The following is a 17859-nucleotide window of genomic DNA, read 5'->3' on the forward strand; positions in this document are numbered from 1 at the left end:
CTAGGATGAAAGAAGTTTGTCCACGTAGCCCTGGTTTGGTTTGATATCCACAGTAGATAGTCTTGCAACTTTCAGTCTCCAACATCCCAGCTGACTTCGTAGCAGAGTTTTTGGCTATTCTGGAATCCAAGTTTTTCAAGTTCCGAAGTTCCACCCTGGACACAAGAAAATTTCCCATTAAAAATTTGACCGATCTTTGTGTGACAAAGCAATATTTTCTGTTCTTTGGGAAACAAGAGAATGTGTAAAATTTTGCTTAAATACTTTCCTAAGCAACTCTGTTGGCTTTGCTCTTCCTCCTAGCGACCTCGTCAGGTCTCCTTTTTGCCCGCTATTTTACAGGCTGCATGTGACAATCCGCTCCCTGACCCAAACTGCTTAAAGCCTAACACAGAAAGATAGCGCTGCTGCAAATGTGGAGAGAGGCCCGGCAGTAACTTCAAAACACCCATCGCCCCGTGGGTACAAGGGCTCATCTCACTGAGCACGTGGGTGTGCCAGCCCCGGTCCGGAGTGACTTCATTTATAAGCGCTGCGGAGGGCTGGGGGATACCCTGTGATTCACACGGATTACTCCAGTCCCCCTTACCACCCTGTAGAGCACCTGCTGCCCCCCAGGAGCTGCATGACCCCCCGTCCAGGTTTCCTCCAGGCATGCCAGCAGGCTGTTGCTAACTATGTGCTGCTAGACACCACTGTGGTATTTAAAACTTGATACCACAAATTATTTGCTCCTATTTGAAACATTCCTGAGATGCTTTTCATTTTTATTGCTGAAAATTACCATGTTCACACTGGTTTTAATCAGCTCAGCTGACTAAACCCACACTGTCACTAGCCATTTGTGCTAGTACTGATGTTAGCAAGTAGTCTAAGTTTTGTATTTTCCTCATATTTTAAACTGGGATATATATTATTTTGGTCAGGGATAAACTGTCTTTGTACAGTACTTAGCCACACTGGCCTCTGGATCTCAGCTGAGGCTTCTAGCTGCTTCTAAAAATAAATAATTATAAGCTATTATCTTTTAAAAATACTTCTAAGAAAGAGGGAGCAAGAGGAAGCTCCTTTCTCAGCTGTTTTCTCCCCAAACTACCAAGATATTTTTTAAACTGTTTCTAAACTTTTTGGTCAGTTGTCTTCTCCAGCCTTTCATAAAACAAAGGTGCACAACAGTCTAAAAGTTAGGAAGGATATTTTGCACTTAAATATCGTAACTTTCATTTGAGGACCACCATTAATTTCTAAAATCCAAGCTAGCAAAATGAAAACTAATCTAAAAAATACTTTTTCTAGCATAGGCTTTTTTTCCAAATCTAAATTAGAAGTTGAACTCTTCTGTCAAAGTTTAATGGAAATCTTTTTTTTTTTTTTTATTTATTAGAAAAAAAAACAGACTGTCATTGCAAACATTTTTAGTTTTCTTATTTGAGCAATTGATTAGTCATATTAGTCCACTGTAGATATTTTTGTTCCTTTCCAGAATGGGAAGCCTCTGTTTTGAATGATTCCCTTGGATAATTCATAAAGTAGAAAACAAAACATTAAACATAATTTAAAAAAACAGATGAAAATACTTTCAGCTTTGCTCATGTTCCTACCAACTATTTTTCTTCAAAACAAAGCAACTCCTTCTCAAGCTGTACATGCCTCTGTATCATCTTACTCCTTTCAAGGAGAAGGGATACCTGATGATTAGGTCTCAGCCTACTGGAAAGGTCAGCACCTAAGAAATAGAAAGGACTGAGTTGCCTACTGGGAAAGACGGGTCTAAACCAGCTCCTCATACTATTTCTAAAAAAACAAGGCAAGAAGAATATATCACGATGAAGGAAAAACTTGAAGAGTTCTTAAAATAGATGTGTTTTGAACAGCACACAAAAGATCACGTATATTCTTCTGTTAAGAAATTAAGAGTGAACACAATTTATTTGTCCACTGACTGCACTGAACTCAAGCTATTGCTCTTTAAGTTTGATCCAACACTGACATTTTGCATTCCTTAGAGTTGGACCAGCAAAGCGAGGGATCTAATCCTTCAAAAAGCCAAGAGTCGTATTTCGAGCAGGTCCTCCACCTCCTCTTCACTAACACCTGTGCATGTGCAATTTCCGTCTTTGGAGGGTAGTAACAGATCAGTTTACTTTAACACACACAGATCACGCTGGCAGAAACTGTCCCTCTCAGGCCTTTGTATGTCCTTCCACCACCGTATTCCCTGAGCAGGTTGCTGCGGAAGATAAATAGCAGAGTTCCAAAGTGATTTAATGGCATTTCCAAAACCTTTCATGAGAAAAAGCTCTGCTTAGGGTAGGAATTTATTCTTTTATTTTTTAAAAACTTCAATTCACTCCAGGTTTCATTTGTCCCTTTGTTTGACAGCTTTTTTCTCAAACAGGAAGGTTTTGCACTAAGTCCTCAAGATGCTCATGTTCTGGGTGCAGGCAGAGCTGCCAGAAATGCTGTTCCATAGCTGGCTTTCCTCCACAGGCAGCACAGTACGCAGCTCTCTGATCTGCAGGGCCCCGGAGAGCACAGCTGTGGATTGCAGGCTGAAATTTGTCTTACAGAATAGTGATCATGATGCATTAACTGATTAAGAAATTACAGTCAAGACACTAAAGCAGAACTACCGTGTCACTAAAAGCCAGCACAGCAGCAGCCTGGTCTGCAAGGAGACAGCGGACGGCCACGTTCGTTACCAGCTGATGATGCTGGTTCTGGGCAGCTCCGTAATGCGGTCAGCTGCAGTAATCCGACCCGTGGGATGTACACGGGTCCCATGGCCAGGTCATCAGCCAGGAAAGATGGAAAAAGAGGCTCCTTGAAGAAGAAGAGGTGGAGAAAAGCCATTTGTAGGGTATTTTTTGGCTGTGCAGTCACCTAAACATGGCAAAGGGTCCATCTGATGCCGTGGGTTATATCAGCTCCACCGCTCTGAGTAAGGAGGGGACTGTTTTCAAGGGAGCATCAGTCTGAGCTCTCCTGAGCCCAGCTGAAGCCATCTGCTTTGCCTCCAAGACGCAACCTTGTGTCAGTGCTCACAGCAGTAAGAGTATCGTCTTTGTGCACCGTGCAAGCCTTTTCTGGACTCTGCCTAGGTCCCAGTTTTACTTCTGTGGTAACTAGGATCTTTGTTGCTGTCATAAATCATCGAAGCTTCCTGAACTACATTGCTGAGGACTGGCAGGAACTGATGGATTAATAGCTTAAGTGGTCTTCAGAGTTCAACAGTGACTTTTAGAGGAGTGGGTGAGTTTCAGTTTTCCGACAGCAATAGCAAACCTGCTCCTCTGAAGATAACAGTTAAGAAAAAAGATTGATTCTGGCAGCAGCCAAAACACAAAGATCTACTTTGCAGGCTGTAGCTCTGACTTTTTTCCAGCAGTCTTGGACATCAGCTCTCTGCAGCTAGACTTTGGTGCTAATGCATAGACCTTTTTGTGCAGATATGCAAATTGTATATAAGGATCAGAGAACCAAAGTCTAAAATTCAGGTGTATGATTTAGTTTGAGACTTCCTCCTTAATATTCAGCGCATGAGAGCTCAGAAAAATCAGAGCTTACATAAGACATTAAAATTTTGGGCACACAAATAATAAATAACAAGTCACAAAGCAGAGACAGACTCTTTCTGTTGGATTCTTACAGTGGGTTAATTTATACTGACCCCAATTCCATTCCTGAGGCTGTTGCACACAAGGATTTCTATTTCGGAAGTTGCAGGAAGTTAACCTACAAACTCAGGGCTGGGTGGGGACTCGGGGATTTATGATGGCAGCCACTCTGGTTTTTATTGTCTCAGGTGTGCGCAAAATGACGTGAGATGTTGTGCTTCATGCGACACTGGCCTGAGTTAACCTGTAGCCCTATTTTCCATATGTAACCATGGTAACCTGAATTATCTTGCAGAGGTGCACATTAGCCCGGTGGTAATAACACCCTGTTTGTCACAACTGTACCTACAACCCCACCGCGGGGCATACTTTCTTAATATGCACATCCGCGTTGCTTGAAACTGCAGAAAAGGGAGATCATATTTGCAGGATTATCATTTCTAATATAAATCTAGCTGAGGCAGAGTGGGAGGTGGGGAGAAGGAAGAGGAAGAGTACGAATGCCAGAGCAGTTCATACACAATACTGGCTCTCAGCAATATGATTAGTTACTTGGCAACCAGCAAAAGGTGTGTCAGAGTAGATGGGACACAAATACACACACCAGCTCCTGCAACAGTTCAAGAACAGAGGAGAGGAAACCCACAATTAATACGGCTCACCTAATTTTGCCATGGAGCAGTTAAAAAGAAAAACGAAATCCCACTTGGAAACAGCCTCCCCTGAGTGCATTATAACCTGGGATCATTTCATTCCTTTGCTGCCCAGTTCTTTAAAATGTTCTTCAGGCAGCAGCATTTAGTATAGTAATTGATGGAAAGAAAGTTACTTCTGCTGAGGTTCTGCCTATGGGGAACTTGCAGAGGGACGATGTCTGGGTACCGTGCTGAAAGCTGAGAACAAATGCTTTGACCATTTGGCCTAGCTTAACAGCTTTCACTATTACCACTGCTCGGGCACTGTGGATCAGTTTGATCCTAACAGTTAGTATTCCTCAAAAGATCAAGGCCTTCAGATTTTGTAAAACTTAAATGATTAAAAAGGCTTTACAAAACCACTGTGTTGCTTAATAAGACCAAGGAGGAAAAAAAAAAAAAAAAGGAAACATGCAAATTTGCTGCACTTCTACACAAAGTTATCAGCCCTGATAAGTCAAAAAGCCAATTCAAAATCAGGGAGATCTAACATAAAGTCTAAATAAAGTCTAAATAAAGTCTTCATAAAGTCTAAAAACAAGATTAGAGGAAGAGATGCATATATCTTAAGTAATGAAAAAGATATGGATTCTAAAATTAGTCAAAATTAAGATTCTAACTTAGTAATATTAGAGGAAATGTAGTTTCTAAGCAGTAAATGACTGCTGAGCTGACAGACTTACACTGTAATTATGATAATCCTTGTTGCACTAAGACGTCCAGACTTTAGTTCCAATTAGTTTCACATTGAGAGTTTCACCTCACACAAGAGAGTAAGCAAAGACATACATATATTCTTTTGTAAATGTACAAACATGCTTTCCAGATTCATTCTGGTATTGCTCAGTAGTACTAAAGGGCTTGGTTTCATCTCTGAGGCAAAGAATTGCAGAGAAAAGCAAAGGTTGGTGAATGAGCTATCAAGAATTATCTACACATGAACAGAGTTGCCCAGGAGATGCAATGGGCACCCAGTGATAGGCTATTAACTTTCAAGGACTAGCAGCCAAAGAAAGCAAAGCGTGGGGAAACAGCGTGCTGGGAGCGAGAAACAAAAAAGCGAGATGTCAGCACATGGTGGCAATTCTGCTTCCCAGTGCAAAGCCAGAAAGAAATTCTGCATGAATTGGGATGGAAAGAGAGGCTGTGATTCTCACAGCAACATATGCCTTAACCTTGCTGCTCCGTTTTGATCAGCTTTCCTGTGGTCCCCAACCAACTATAAACCAGCAATAGAGCTTTTCTCCTTTTGAAAGTGCTGTCTTGTGTTACTACACACATCTGCATAATGTTTAGCTTTCAAAGAGGCAGATCTATGGCAGTGTAGAAGGTCTCGAATATTTATAAATAGTTAAGGCATCTGTGAAATGGGAACTTGTGCAGGAAAGTGTCTTGGCATTTAAGACACCCCACTTAGATTCATCAATAGGCCTTGGGCAAGAAGAGGGAGGTGCTGAAGGGGGATAAGAGGGAAGCAGATTGGACATGACAGGTGAAAATAAGGCCATCAGGTGCACACACCACTGAGCCAGGAATCACTGAGACCTAAATCTTGGTCTTCTCCGAGACACATGATCTTTAATCAGGGCTACCTCATGGGACTTCCAGCGTCCCAGATGGCTTGCTTTTCAGCTAGGAAAATAAAGAGCTGCTCTTGTAAGCACTTCCCTCTCTGACATGCCACAAACCCATTCTAAAATGTTATACTGGAGATCTTCAACTTGCTTTTTAGAAACCTGTAGAGTATTTCTTCACCTCTCCAAACTGCATTTATAGGGTGAAATGTACATGCCATCTGCAATAGGAGTGTAGGTTCTTACAAAAACAAAAGACACAACCCTGCTCCTGGACACACAATCTCAAAGGCTCTAACCACAGCTTCCAGCTTTGTCCAAGCTAGATCCTTAGTGATCAGGGATGCTTCTGATAGATTCACAGCAATTTCTGTAAAATTTCATACTCATCATGCATTTGGTAAAAAGCTGTTTGCTTTTTACCAAAAAAAAAAGCAGACTGTGATCTCAGCTGTCCCAGATGCCTGAAGATGCACTCAAAACTGTGTTTTAATGGTTCATCTTTAAGCAAGGCTATACACACACGTATGCAATTGCAGTAGTCCAATTTTGGCTAGTGAACGCCGCTGGCATGGCCATTCCTGTGAACAAAGCTATGTGCGCCCTACAAGAAAAGTAGCCTTGCTGTGTTACGCCCTAACGTGTACAAATGAGCATTTGTTTCTGCACAGCCTTGATACTAAAACTGCTAACCCAATGGCTGAAATTTGGGTTATACAATGCCATCACTGCCATGAAAAACTGGAGTTAAGATGAGGTTATCCAAGATGAGAACTGATGATGGCCTATAATTGCCTCTGGAGGATGTTTGCACTGCCTGTAACACACCTTTTTTTTAGTGCAGGTGAAAAGTAAAAGTCCTGATGCTCAAATGTACATAAGCACAGAGGCCAGAATGCTAAAAGTTTCTTGAATTGTTCAGTGTGTTCACAAATGCTCTGGAAATTGAGGACATAGTGAGTTGGCAACATTGGCAAATGATACAAAATCAGTGAGGTTCCGTGGTAAAACAGACAGTGAAGAGTAGAAAAGGGGATCCCATGATGTGCAGTGTCTGGACAAAAAAGTAACTGACTAAATTCAGAATTTGTAGGTTCAAAGTGATGCATGTAAATAAAGAATGCTCTGTGCACATTCAGGTAAGAGATGGATTGGAACTCGGAAAGTCCCCAGACAGCTAACTACTGGATGTGGGAAGGACTGTAAATACCTCTTTCTATACCTTTTCCCCAGGCTTTCCCTGCCAGGCACTCCTAACGATAGGATATCCAGCATGCTGGATTTGAGCTGTCCCAGTAGGGTATTTCTAATGGTCTTAACATTTGCATCATTCCACTTAGGTGATAAACACTACTGAGCACGCAGACCGACGGTCCACGTTCACAGAGCACTGTGAAACTGTATGTTGCAATATAAACACACAGGGGAAAAGTTTTGCGTTGTATCAGGCCACAATTCATATTCATTTCACAGTCCAGTAAGCCAACCCTGAAAACTGCACAATTATAACACTTTTAAAGGGTGCAAAACCTATGCTGTTACTTCTATCAATGCTTTATGAAAATAGCCTGCTGACTGGTATGCAATCTAAAGGCTACGGCATTAAAATGGAACCAGGTAAGAAAGTACAGGACTGTACGAGGAACACGAAGGCATGCTCTGAGAACAGTTATCTCTTTTCCAGAATGCTGACATAATTCCTAGAGCACAAGGAACAAAAGCTTTCTTCTGACAGGCTCTGTAGATACATTTTGCAGGGAGCATGAGACAGGGAAATCTATCACATTGAGGTGACTGACAGTTTGAAGGGAGCTGCTTGGAGTGGCCCGAGGACCATGGATCAGTGAGCGTCAGTGATGGAGATGTAGTAATTTGATGACTGGAGAAAATGTCACTGAAGGAAACTGCTGTAACTCAAATTGCCAGCACACAGATGCCTTATAACTTTGGACCACTGCAGAGGAACAGAAACACAAGTCGTGTCATCAAGAACACACAAGTTTGAGAAAGACCTACTACTTTTTAATAGCATGTGAAAAAAAAATTGACTTTCCATCTCCATGGTAACTTCTTTCTTAAAAGCACTTTTAATGCAATTTGTTTTCTGTTCTTGTAGCTTCTTTACCAGTTTTAGAATAGAGCAGTCAAGGTTGAAGCGCTGGTAACAAACTACAGCAGGACAGCAGAAGAGAAACTGTGTTTGGCTACAAGTGACAAGTAGAGCTTCTGTCTCCTCCAAGGAGGTATCTGTGTTATCATCACTAAGCTGAATATATGCTGAATGATTGCTGACCTCAGAAGAAAGCAAAAAGCAAACTACCTCCTGAAGACTGCAAAAGGGGATCAGCACTGCTGCAGCCTCTCTCCTTGCAGGTGGTGGTATGTAGTTACTTCTAGGAGAGGTACCATCCTAGGATGGATCCCTATGGTTATACTCCAAAGGGCCTTGGTTTACAATGGTAGCATCATTTTAGATAATTATTCATGTCAGTCTTTGCTGCTCTTGGCATCAATATATCTTTTAGTGTTACTTGTATTCTCTTTTTCAAAGGCATGTTAAAAGGAAATTAAAGGATGATGTAGTTTTATAAAACCCTGCTCTAATTTAACAGAGCTATATGAAGAAAGGAAGTTATCTTGGCTAGAACGCCTTGCTCAAATGGACCGTGAACACAGCTACAGGATACTTTGCTAGCAACAGATAATGTAGGTAAGAAACACTTTGTCAAATGGGCAGTGTATGGAAACAAGTCTGAGCAAAAGAAACTTAAGCCTCTTAAATATTAACGTTCCAAAAATAAACACTTGTTTATATAATGATTGGGTCATTGCTGCAGAACACGGGAGTTGGCAGCATTGTACCGAAAAAGGCACTACGAAATTCAGACCTCATCTTTTATAGAGGGCACTGAACCTCCCTCACTAGCAGACTCTGAAGCATGCCACCTCGTACCATCCGGACTTTTTGCTCACTGATTTTTCTCTCAGGCCTCTCGCCCTGTTAATACCCAGACCTGCTACACCAGCCTGCCCTGCCCTGCCCAGCCCTGTGCAACAAGCCAGTCAGAGGCCACGTGCTGGCCAGGCACACTACGCAGGGGGCTGCCGACGGAGAGCCACGCGCGGTTAACGGGTGTCATTCCACCTGCTGCACGTGCAGGGATCCGGGCTTTCCTGGCACAGGAAAGCAAAGGGCTGCTTTGAAGACTAACCCTAAAACTCAGGTCCTGATCCTTTCTGCTCATTAGAACATCCACTGGGGTGGGCGGGGGTGGAAAAGCAAGAACGTTCATACTAGTCCTCCCCAGTGCCTCCCCCCCCCAAACTGTCCTTCCCTTGCACTGTTCTTTACAGTGAGAACGCTTTCAAAGGAACAAAGCCAATCTAGGTGCCCACGTCTCTCAAGAAGTATGGCAACTGGGTGCAAGGCTTCTGTTTGCACCCTGAGAAGTGGACTCCCTCTTGCATTCCTTATGAAGCTGCTCTGGACAGCCTCCTTTTCTCTTGTCATGCAGATTGATGCTGCTAGCTGCGGTTGCCTCCTGGCTTGGGGACCATTCTGCAGTGACAACAGCAGCCCTTAAGCTTCAGGATGGCTGGGCAGCTTTTTCTGCCTTTTCTGGGGAATAGATAGTGAACAGGATGAGGACTGCAGGCTCTGAGTTGGATTTTGTGGATGTAAACGATGCAAACTGAATTATTTTCAGAACGAGGAATGAAACTATTAATGAAGTAACAAGAAGTCTGCAGTCACTTTAGAAAATAATGGAATAATATGAGAGATTAAATATACCATGGTACAACTTCAGAGGAAAAGGTATGCTGGAATGAGTCAAATATCACTGATTTTTCAGCTTTGTTAATAATTAAGTAATACCATGGCGAGTTACCTGTAAGAAAAATGCACATGCAAAATATAGAAAATAATTTTATGGAGCTTCTGAGCTACAGAGTATCTCTAAAAAGCCTTCTAGAGAGCCTTTTACTATGTTACTAGACACACCTTTATTTATTATTTTTTAAGAAAAGAGCACAGAAGAACTTAATCCAAACTAAATATTTAACCAAATAGCAATTAACTAACAATGATCAGTGGTAAACAGTGCTAGTCCCAGGCTGAACTGGGACTTTAGAGCCCATATATCTGGGCTAAAACTGCCTGAGGGGAAAAGCAAGTTTATTGAGTAAACTTTGCCTAAGCCACCTTGCTATAAAAGCAGTCTACAAACAGAAACAACATCATATATTCTGAGAGAAAAAAAGCAAAGAGCAAGAACATAATCTATTGCATGGAAGTTACAATGCTTTATGGAGCAATTATCCCTAAAATAAAAGCACAGAAAACACAATGCTCTAAAGCAGATGCTTTCAACCTTCCATGGCCTTGTCTTAAAACAGGATCAAGTGAGGCACCCCTTAGTTCCACCCATTGTTCCCATTTAAAGATCCACTAGGCAGGAGCGAGACCACGTGGAGTTTTTCTCCATGTGGACCCGTTTGTCCAAACGTAACAAGATTCTGCTTATTTTATTCTACTTTTTTTTAATCACTATTATTTTTAATCACTCTCCTCGCTGCGGGGAAGCGGCAGCCAGCCCGGGGCGGGGGGAAGCCTCTCACCCGAAACCCTCGACCACAAAGCCCGCAGCGTGTGCGCGGGGCCCTCCGGCTGCTGCCCGGGAGCCTCGGCGGCCGCCGGCTCTCGGCGCGGCGGCTCCCGGGGAGCAGCAGCTGGCGGCCCCGAGGCCGCGGCGTTCGTGCCCGGCCCGGCCCGGCCCGGCCCGGCCCGGCGCTCTCTGCGGGAAGGGTGCACTGACACCGCGGCCAGGGGCTGGGGCATGGGGGTCCCGGGGCCGGGCGATCCCGGGGAAAGGGAGTCCTGGGAGAAGGGGATCCCGGGGAAAGGGGATCCCAGCGGAGGGGATCTCAGGGGAGGGGATCCCAGGGGAAGGGGGTTCTAGGGGAAGGGGGGTCCCGGGGCGGCCCCGCGGCGTTACCTGCCCGGCTGCGCCCGCGCGGCGCGCAGCGTCCCCGGCGCATCCCCGGCGCACCCCCGGCGCGGCGCGCAGCATCCCCGGCGCATCCCCGGCGCATCCCCGGCGCGGCCCCCGGCGCGGCGCGGCCGTGCCGCAGCGGCCCCCGCGCTGCCATTGGCTGCGGCGGATGCAGCGCGGCCGCCCCCGCGCCGGGCGGAGCGCGGCGGAGGCGGCGGCGGCGGCCGCGGGGCAGCAGCGCGGGGCAGCGCCGCGGGCCCTGCGCGCCCGCGGAGCGGCGCTGCGCCGCTGCGGGGCCCAGGTCAACCCGGCGCGGACTACAGCTCCCAGGAGGCAGCGAGCCCCGCGGCGGCGGGGACAGCGCGGGCGCTCCGCCGCGTGGTTTCCCTGCCCTTTCTCGGAGGACTTAGCGTGTCCCGGTCGGGGGAGTTCCCAAGAGGCTTGTTAAAATCTTGCACTGGAGAGACCAGTCTGTTTTGGGATCTTCTTCAATAAAAAAGCAGAAGGAAGAGAAAGGCATTCGGAAGGTCGGTTTTAAAATGCCGTTAATTCTTTTCGGTTCTGTGTGTTGCTACGGATCTGTATGGCCTCCTTCCAGTAGCTGCACAGTCATTAGTGGGTGTTATTCTTGCTACCTCTTAGGAGGCAGAGGGATAATCATCCCCTTTTAACAACTGGAAACGCAGCATAGATTAAGTGATTTGCTGACAGGCACATAAGAAAATCGTGCTAGTCAAGCGTTTGCTCAATTATGCCATCCTTGTAACTGCATGATTCCCTGTGTGATTCCAAACACAGAGCACATTCCCTGCACAGAGGTTCATCTCTAACTACAGGGCGTACATCTCACACTAACAGGCACCCACGCATCTGTGGCAGTGCAAATTATACTGTTCTTTATCCTGTCCATTAGGGCAGGAGCTCTACAAACACAAAACAAAATGACAGCTCATGTCCTTGGAGGTGGCAAGGGACCACAGCTGCAGGTGGGCAGGAGCACAGGACATGCAGATACGAGCACAAGATCTTATGACTGAAAAAAATCATGCTGATGTGCATGGGGTTGCTGCTGCATGGACATGTACTCCTGCACGCGCAGCCGTAGCCAAACGCTGCTCCTGCAAAGGAGTGCAGCTCCCTGCCTGGCATTTCACGGGACGCCTGTTGGTACACAGGAGGGAGCGCGCAGCTCAGTGGAAATTCCCCAAAGGAGTCAGCGCCCGGCCTTGAGAGATGAATGAATCTTCCTGGAAGCGGCCTGGAGCCGGACGCCGCAATCTCAGCGCAGTGCTGCCGCCGGAGCAAGCCGCCCGTGTTTCCGTCGGAGCTGTTGCAGAGGATAAGCTGGAGGAAAGAGGTTAACAGCCAGCACCGAGGGAAGTGGGCTGAGATGGCAGCTGCCCCCCTCTGCTCTGCGCCCTCAGCCTGCTGTCTGCGTCATCCGCGGCGTGTTTTTCAGGCTGCCCTGTCCTCATTTGAATCGGCCCTGCCTGCCCGGCCTCGTAATCCGCCACTAAGTGGGACTGCCGATGAATGCTGTGATAAATTTAGAAAGAAATCTTTGTGTGGGTCACAAAAAAAAGCAGCACGGATTGTAGAATTTGAGAAGAAACAGAACAGTGCAACTCAGTTTGAGTCCTTTGCCATTTATGTTTTATGCATTTGGCCTGTGAAACAAGATTTAATGCTCAGTTTCTTACAGGAAAAGGCAAGAAGGATCCGCAGGGATTTTAGGTGGTGCTTACTCCTCTGATGTTTATAACCCATGGATTTCTTAATATAAAACCAGCCAGTTTTAACAAATATTAGCAGAAAAGGTTGTAAGGAAAGAGAGATCTTTGTCTCTTACTTGCTTAATTAACCAGCTCTCTGCAGCAGGAACTGGGCCCGAGCAGAACGTTCCAGGCGATGTGACATTTCAGCCGGAGCCTCTTAAAGAGCAAGTTTACCTTTACCTAACGTGAGTTTATATACAGAAGTGCGGATGGAAGTTTTGCTTAATTCCTCTTTCACGATCTTCGGACTCCTGCCTGCCACAATAGCGTTGTTCCCTAGGAATTTGCTTCTGTTATTGTTTTAAATTGTTTTTAAACAAAAAATAGTGGTGCAAAGCCTCTCATGAAATCATGAATCCAACACCAGTTTCCATACTGAAAGTCTGAATATTGTTCAAAACCATTTGCCCATAAATTATATCATACTAGTGTAAAAAAGGAAATGAACTTTCTGAATGATTTTCCTTTAATAAGCTATTAAGAATGTGTATTGCTAATTAAACTATTAATTAGACGTCTTATCATTTCTCAACACGTTAGCATGTTGCCAAAGCAGCAGTAAGCCTTTGGGGCAAGCAGAAGATAAGAGAAGAAGGAAGATGCAAACAAGAAGATTAAAAAAAAATTCACAAGTATAACAACCAGCTATAGCAAATAAATAAGCAAGGGTAATGTATTGTCATTTACAGGGCTAAAAATAGCCTGAAGGTAAATTCACTAGGTAAAAGCCCTTAGGGCAGCTAATACATCTTATGCAATACAAAAGACACATACTATGAACCTTTTCAAACCTTTTTTTTTTTCTGCAGTTAGAGTGAGAAGCCAGAACTAGTCTCCTTTTTTTCCCAACAATACAGTTTTCTTTTAGAAAAAGAACAGAAAACTGTTATTTTTTCTTTCTGAGAAAAAAACATGTAAGATTTTCAATAGGAAAATCTTAAACACATATAATTTCCTCATCTTATTCCACACCTTTCTCCCATGAAAACAACCCTCTCCCCAGAAGCAGAGTGCCAGACTTACTTACCCAGTCTTGCCTCATCTGTTTTCTCCTGCTAAAAGGACTGTCAGAAACCTTCAAAACCCTGCAGCAATCTGCACACTTTTGCTGTACCTGAGGAGGCAAACGAACTGGCTTCCTTTTGCCTTTGTGGGACATCTTCAAGAAATTTCCCTGGAGGGAGAAGTTACTAAAATAGAGCTGGATGCAGACCCCAGGGAATCCCTAACTGAGCTTACGGGAACGACGTGGGCTTGCAGCAGTGAAACACGGGAGCAGAAAGCAGCAGGACTTCGCTGCCTGTTTTGATGAGGGAACGGGTCCAAGTGGCCCGGCAGCAGTCATTGCCATCTGCAGCTGGGCACCACTCCGGTGATCCTCCTCACCGCAGCCGTGACCGGCGACGTGGCCCCGTGCACGGGCTCGGAGCCGCATCCAGCACCCAGAGCTGCGGTAGTGGCTGCGAGCGAGGGCTTCTCTTCCTAGACCACCACCATGTGTGTCACCAAGCAATACCAGCAGATAAAGACCTCTGAAGGAAGGAAGAGGGGCTTCACAGGCATCTCTATACCAATCCTGGAGCGACATTTTCATCTACAACCTCTGTACATCATGGAGAATCCAAGGAAACGTCAAAATAAAGGTCTGGGACAAGATCAGAGTCTCTGCTCCACCACCCCAGGCAACACCAGTTCCTTCATCTGAGCTCTGTCTACCGTTCCTAACATTTTGTCTGTGGCGGAGATAAATACATGGAGACAAATTGCTAGCTGCAACCTAACGTGGACAAGGCTTATTTGGGTACTGCAGATGACCTTGTCTTTCCCCTCAGTCAGGAGAGCTGGGCATTCCCACTAGGCAGAGAGTGCCTTGAAAACCTTTCCCAAATGACAGACTTGGAAAGTCTTTTCCAGAGACCACATGGATGACAGAAAGCAGTGAATTTCCTTTTTCTCCCCGCTCCTCTCCCCTCAGGATGCTGAGCAGGTTCTAGTTTGTTGAAATGCTCGGCATTGAAGGTTCTCCAGCTGAGAATACTTTAAGTCTTTCAGAACTTTCATGGAAATAGTCTCTATATTTTTAATCGTATTTGGCATTTGTTCCCTCCTTCACTCTAAAAAAATAATGACCTTACTCTCTATCTTCCTCGAAAGCTGTCCCCCTCCTCTGGATAGGTAGACATCTGCTCTGCGGATAAAGAATGCACAGCGCATTATTTAACACTTCCACGTTCTCACTCCTTTTATTGACTGTTCATCCCCCCGGCTGCCTTGCTGGGTAATTACACGCTAGGAATTCCTCTCCTGGAGCGGCGGGTGAGAAGCAGCAGGAAGCAAGAGGTGTAAACTTGTGGGGGTATGCTCAGCAAAATGACTCTCCTGGTAATATCTATTGACCTTGCCATTTAATAAAAAGACAAGGGTGCCTCCAGCTTCACTTTGAGGGCATGGGTTCAGCTGGCTTTCCAGGGGAACTGTGTCAGGGCAGAAGTGATTGGCTTTTGTTGTCCTTATTAACCATGGGCCACGGAAGTGCCTAGGACTCCCAGCCATGCACCGTAACCAGGTGCCGTGAAAGCACAGAGCAGGTAGTCCCTGCCCAAAGAGCTTGAAATCTGAAATGGAAAGAGCAGGTGAATGTAAGAACACGAGAACGGCTCTATTTATCAGCCCAAAGGTCCCTTCACCACTGCTTGTTTTGTTTGAGAGCTTTCAGTCCTGATTTACACTAATGAGCGCTCATACATGTCTCCCATCCCTAGATTTGCAAGAAGAGCGTATTAAAATGTTTTTAGAGCCCAGTTCTTCAGCATTTGTCTTTGACAGTTTATCTCAGGAGAAAGATAATCTCATTTACCACTGTTACTGCAAATCAAAACACCAGCAAATTAAATGGATTTGAAGGCTAAGATTAAAGACAGAATTAAACCACCTGTGAAGTGCCTGTAATGCAAATAGTTGTAAATATACTTTTTTTTTTCCTGAGGATGGAAAAGCTCTGAACAAATGTTCTTCCCTTTACTTGGAAGGCAAAGACGGAAATATCAAATCACTGCAGGCGGATTATGAACACAGACATAATATTGTGCCTGTTTCTTTCTCAGTGGTAAGAAAAGGAGAAAAAAGAAAATGTGTTTGAACATTACCCTTAATCAACTAGGGGAAACATCTTTATGGCCAGTTGATGATGAATGAGCTGTTGGTTGACTCAAAATTTTAGTACAGCACCCTGTGAATTCAGCTGGACTGGCAAAAGGGAGTTTGGTGAGGAGACCCTAGATCCAATTTGAGTCTCTCCAGCCCAGGCACAGGATGGCCCCTTGCTCCATCCTCACTGCTGTGGTAGTTTGATATTTCTTCTGCTGGCAGTCACCTGAAGTTTATCAAAATACGTTATCAAAAACCTGCCATTTATACATTCTTTTTGCTTGGATTAAAAAGCTCTCATGGTCTTACAGCAGATGGTACAGCAAATATTGTAGAACTCCCACACAAATTTTGGAGAATAAAGCATTTAACAAGCAGATGGAAAGTGGATAGATGAAAACTTCATTTTAGATGTTCACTATTCCTAGAATATGAGCTTTGAAGCCCACTGTATGCATTACTTTTTTCAAAAGTTTATTATGGACAATGCCTTGGCTAAATTGTTTGCACCCTGAGATGCAGCAGTGTATACAGTATAGCTTGGTATTGCTTCTGACAGGGAGCCACTGCCGTTACATAAATACAAATTTGACTCTAGAGCAAAGTAGTATATGTTTTAACAGCACACAACCAGCAGATAGCAGCATTGTTTTGTGTGTGTGTGTGTGTGTGTGTGTGTGTGTGTGTGTGTATGTATATATATATATCCCAGACTATTTCTACTATTTGTGGTTTCAAAGTCGTGCAAAAATCTTGGTGAATTTAAATTTAAGGACATGATTCCAGTCCATTTCTGTGCACAGCAGGGGAGATGGGGATGCCATGCAGTAAATGTTCCCAATCGGCTGGGCTGTGATGTGTGCTGAAGATTTAGACTCATACCTATTATAATTAAGAGAAATAGTATTTCTGTATCCTCTGAACTAAATTGCATTGAACGAAAGACTGTATATCCGTAGGGGGTAAACATTTTAAAATGAGTTTTGTGGGAAAAAGAAATGAAATTTTTCATGACCGGTTTAGTGGCTTCATCACGAAAGCAGGAGCTGACTTTGATTTCTGGTAGCTGTCACAATTCAGCAATGCGTGCTAGGCCTCTAGCCCTTATATTTAGCACAACACCGAAACAGAAGCTTCATGGGTGTCTTAGAAGCTCTGGAGGGTGGATAGCACCTGGAGATCTGATCTTTTTCTGGGGGCAAAAGGCAAAATGCTGGTGTCTGCAAAGGGCAATGGGTGGGAATTAGATAGCTTGCTGCTTGTACAAGGTTTGTCCCGCTGCTGCTGAGAGCTCTCTGGCATCAGGGCAGGTCTTTCCAGCACTAAACTGATGAAAAACAAATTAACAACAACAAGAACAGAGAAAGGAAGTACTTTTCTCTGAACTGGGACTTGCTGTTGTGCTGTGAAGGGCTCAGCTCCGGAGGGCAGGAGTTTCCTCTGCTCGGCTGGGAGGGTTCTGCTGTTGCTGTTACGCGAGGCAGGAAGATCCACTGAGGGAAATGGTTAATAAGGCTTAATTAAAACGTGTTTGCTCTGATAACTTTGATTGGTTTCAGCAATACGCGGCACAAGCCAGGCTGCGTGACTGCTGAGCCGTTTGTGGATGTGGGAGAACATCTGCCTTTACCTCGTTCTGTGAGGTTTAATATTTACAAGTCGCTTCAAAGCACCAGAGTGGACATATTATATATGGATAGAAAGCCGTGCACCCGGATTTAAAGCCTCCCATGGGTAGCAGCATTTGTTCCTGGTGCCTGCATAAATTACTTCATTCGACACTGAAACGCGGCCAACTTCAGGCTGTAACATGAGTTATTTATATTTAACACCTTGTGTTTGTATTTGACTCTGCTAGTGCCTCAGACGCTGCTGTGGCCACCCGTGCCAGGGCAGGGGAGCCCCTTCTTGGGGGGACAGAAGTTTGAACATCACCTGTCCGAAAGCCCCTGAACCAATATTAACAATACCCAGCAGCTGCAGGTTGCAGAGGGGTCATTAGGCAAAACTTCCTATTCCACTTTACTTGCAAATAATTAGCAAACCGGCCCCACACG

At 44.8% G+C, this 17859-nt stretch overlaps 1 long non-coding RNA gene across 1 annotated transcript; it reads left to right on the forward strand.

Moving 5' to 3' along the window:
- The first annotated feature begins 11249 nt into the window (after positions 1 to 11249).
- On the forward strand, positions 11250 to 16841 carry LOC134150722 (uncharacterized). Its single transcript, XR_009960709.1, has 2 exons — positions 11250 to 11407; positions 11794 to 16841. It is a non-coding gene; the product is annotated as an uncharacterized LOC134150722 (long non-coding RNA).
- Positions 16842 to 17859: the final 1018 nt, after the last annotated feature.

The sequence above is a fragment of the Rhea pennata genome, chromosome 25 (genome assembly GCF_028389875.1).
Source record: "Rhea pennata isolate bPtePen1 chromosome 25, bPtePen1.pri, whole genome shotgun sequence".
Taxonomy (NCBI): domain Eukaryota; kingdom Metazoa; phylum Chordata; class Aves; order Rheiformes; family Rheidae; genus Rhea; species Rhea pennata.